The following is a 3,925-nucleotide window of genomic DNA, read 5'->3' as shown; positions in this document are numbered from 1 at the left end:
ATAGTATGAAGCCAATCAACAGTAGTAGTCAAGCAATGAAGTCAAACAGATACACAGATAGGCAATGACTTCACGAAGACAAACTAAAGTAAGGATGGGAAGGGATAGAACCAGTTGCTTGTTGAAGACACATGACTTGTTAGACCAGTTCCAGTTGTTGTGACAACTGTACGTCTGGTTAGGGAGGCTGAGATTTAACTCAGAAGACCGTGTCTTCACCTTATTCCCCTTGAGCTAAGGACACCCAGTCCTCGCCCAATCACTCTGGTAAGTCTTCAAGGGAGACTTCCAAACCTTCACAGACTTCGTTCACCGGCAATCCACAATGACTCTTGGATGCTCAGAACGCGACGCCTAACCGGCTGAAGGATTCACAGTCCTCAAGTGTAATAAGTCTTCAGGTCACACAGACAGAAAGACTTCAGTGATGCCTAACACTCTTTGGCTCTGGGTGTTTGGGCTTTGTCCTCGCAAGGATTTCTCTCTCTCAAATGCTTCGAGGTGGGTTGCTCTCAAACGACAAAAGCCGTGCACAAACTCTGAGCAGCCACCAATTTATGGTGTAGGGGTGGGCTATTTATAGCCACTAGGCAACCCGACCTGATTTGTCCAAAATGACCCTGGGTCACTAAGGAATTGACACGTGTTCCAACGGTCAGATTTCAAACACATGCGGCAACTTTACTTGGGCTACAAGCAAAGCTGACTCATCCAGCTCTGGATAAGATTTGCTCTCATTGTCTTCGCTCGAAGACATAGGATTTTGGTTGAGCATCACATCAGTCACTCTGACTTAGTTCACTTGGACCCCACTTAACAGTACGGTGGTTCCTATGACTCAACAAAGAAGAAAAGGAAACGACGAAACCACACAGTCTTCACGCTCCAAAGTCTTCACACAATGTCTTCTCATGTCATAGTCTTCAATATGAATATCTTTTCTTACCACCAATGTCTTTAATGTCTTCATACATTTTTAGGGGTCATCTCCGGTAGGTAAACCGAATCAATGAGGGACACAACCCGCGTTATCCTGCAATTCTCACAAACGCATTAGTCCCTCAACCAACTTTGTCGTCAGTACTCCAAAACCAACTAGGGGTGGCACTAGATGCACTTACAATCTCCCCCTTTTTGGTGATTGATGACAAACTGGTTGAAGTTTTCAACGGGGATAAATATGTGAAATTGTAAGGATAGGGAATTGTCTTCATAAGTAGCAAGGGCTCCCCCTGAAGATGTGCATATAAGTAATTTGCTTTTGGAATGCAAATGCACATGGCAGGTTGTACTTGTGGAGATCCACTTCAACTTATGAAGATAATTCATCATGCATGGAATGATATAGCAAGTAGAATGACATGCATAATGAAAAATGGACATCTGCAGAATGATCTAAGTGCGGAAGTTATCATCGCACATGCGGAATTTATCATCGCATCAGCGTAAAGCAAACAAGTAGCAGACGACCATCAAGTTTAGGTGATACAACTCAAAGAACCAAATGTTTCAAAACGCAAGAGTTGTAAGCACGCAGCAAAATATAATGCAACCGCCCATATGAACCCGCTTGAAGACTATCAACTCATACGCTTCTCCCCCTTTTGTCAGTAATGACCAAAAAGGTTTGAAGACATAGAGCATCTACTCGTCATGAGTAGGTGAAGCAGCAGGGTTGTCGTCATTGGTTGGCGGTGCAGATGAACTTGGTGCAGTGTCGATGCGCACAGTAGCAGGAGGTGGTGAAGTAGCATCATCTTCATCATCGATCACTCTGGCATTTACCGTTGCCGCAGAGGAAGAATATTCAGAATCTTCAAGAGATGGAGTGCGACGTAAGACAGCAGTCCGTGGAGGAGTGGAGTCAAACTGGAATCTCTCATTGAAGCCATCGTCTTGAAGATCAGCTTCAGCACTAAGCAGGGTCAAACTCTTCCATGATCGCCGGCAAGTTTCATGAGCAACAAAGGCATTCTTGGTGGCAAGGTTGCGAATACGATTGACATCCACCAAGAGGCTTTGCATCTGTCTCTTGAGCCAGAAATGATGCTTATCCTGTTTCTGATGAAGGACCACAAGAAGTTCTCGGTCATTGAGAACGCGAGAACGCTTCCGAGGCCTTTGTGCAATGGTGCTTTCAGTGGCTTCAGTGGGTGCACGATGAGGCAGACGAGTGTTTCTAGCCAATGGATAGATTCGTGTCGCTGCTTGAACACCTTCAATAGGCCGAGTGAAGCTTTGGTGCTCGGCATTCTGAAGACAAAGAGGCCTCTTGGCAGGGTCAGAGTATATAGCTTCAACTGACATATCAACCTCTGGTAGAAAGATCATATGATTGCGAGTAGAGGGCTGATAATTGACAGATGAGTGTCGCTTTATGAGGCGCATGACCCATGGAGCATAAAACTTCAAACCAAATAGGTCAGAACCAGAAGCAGCAAGTTGCTTGATGAAGAACTCTTGAGTGTTGAAGCTGATGCCATTAAGAATATAGAAGACCAAAGTCTTCATAGCTCCTTCAAGCTTGGCCGCTGATGAATGTCCTTTGACAGGCCATAGAGTTCGCCTGATGATATGATATATGGTGCGAGGCAGATACTCAAGGTCTTCAACAAAGAAATGTGTGGGATATTCAGCGTCAGATGGCAAGGGCTTCATCATGCTCAACATCTGGCTCATATTGGGTTCTGGCTTATGGAAGATACTCTCTACAGCGTTGCGGTGTAGCTGACAGTCAGGTTCATATAGTTCTCCAGGAGTGGCTAGCCCTGTAAGCTCGATGATATCCATAGCTTTGGCTTCATGATGAACATTTCCAGTCATCCACTCGAGAACCCATGTCTTGATGTCTCTGTAGTAGCCGCGAATGTGTAGACTAGCATAGAATTGAAGCAATAGCTCTTCATTCCAATGTTCTTTGTCTGTCACAAAGTGAAGCAGACCAGCATCACGAAAGCAATCAAGTGCTTCTTCTAAGCACGGCAGTCTAGCAATGGCTTCAGTATCAAGGCGCATATGAGGGAAAATGCGCCCTTGATCATATAGTACGCATGAGTAATAGCTTCTCTGCTTATAGCTCCAGAACCGATCTGATGATATCCTTGGCTTGGAGTAGGGGTTCTTGGCGCTGTCAAAGAAGGTATTGTGGCTTTTGAAGCCATTGGCATTGAAGGACCCTGGTGAGTTTGCAGTACCTGGAAACCTTGGCAACCTAGGCTTTGGCTTCTGGACCTGAGGCCTATGCTCAATGTGATAGTCAAATTGAGGTCCTGAGGCAGTAGGCAGAGGCACCAGAATGGGCCATCGGACAGTGGTAAGCTGACCATGACTGTATGCTTGCTTAATTGTGTGAGGCCTTGGTGGCGGAACAGGAGCAGGGGCAACAGCTGAGGCGTCAGGATGCACAACAGGTGCTTCGGGAGTGATTGTCTCATTAGCTTCAGGTGCAGCTGCCTCAGTGGTTTCAGGTTCAGTGGCCACACTTGCTTCAGGCACACTAGTTGGTGCAGGCTCCACATTAGCGTCAGCCATGACTACGTCATTGGATTCATTGGCGTTGGCGGTGGCAGCCTCAACATTGTCAACCTCCTCTTGACGAACAAGAGGGTCGGGCACAGGCACGTTCACATTAGGAACTGCTTCTTCTTCAATCACTGGGGGAGTAGGTACATGTACTTCTTCTTGATTTTCCTCGGCTGATGCAGCCGGAATGTCTTCAGCAGCATGTGCTTCAGACTCGGAGACATTCATAGTTGGAGCAGGTTCAGAAAATACTTGACGTGCAACAGGTGAACGTTGCACTTCTCCTTCTGGAACGCTCGACAGAGGGACTTGAGGCCTTTGTCCTTTGCGAAGCCTGCAAAATGCTGGCAACGCCTTAGGAGATGGAGTTGGCTGGGCCTCAAAGTCTTCATCCTCTTCTTGC

This window comes from Triticum dicoccoides, chromosome 7B (genome assembly GCF_002162155.2).
Source record: "Triticum dicoccoides isolate Atlit2015 ecotype Zavitan chromosome 7B, WEW_v2.0, whole genome shotgun sequence".
Lineage (NCBI taxonomy): Eukaryota > Viridiplantae > Streptophyta > Magnoliopsida > Poales > Poaceae > Triticum > Triticum dicoccoides.
The sequence above is the reverse complement of the archived record's forward strand: the minus strand, read 5'-3'. Positions refer to the sequence as shown.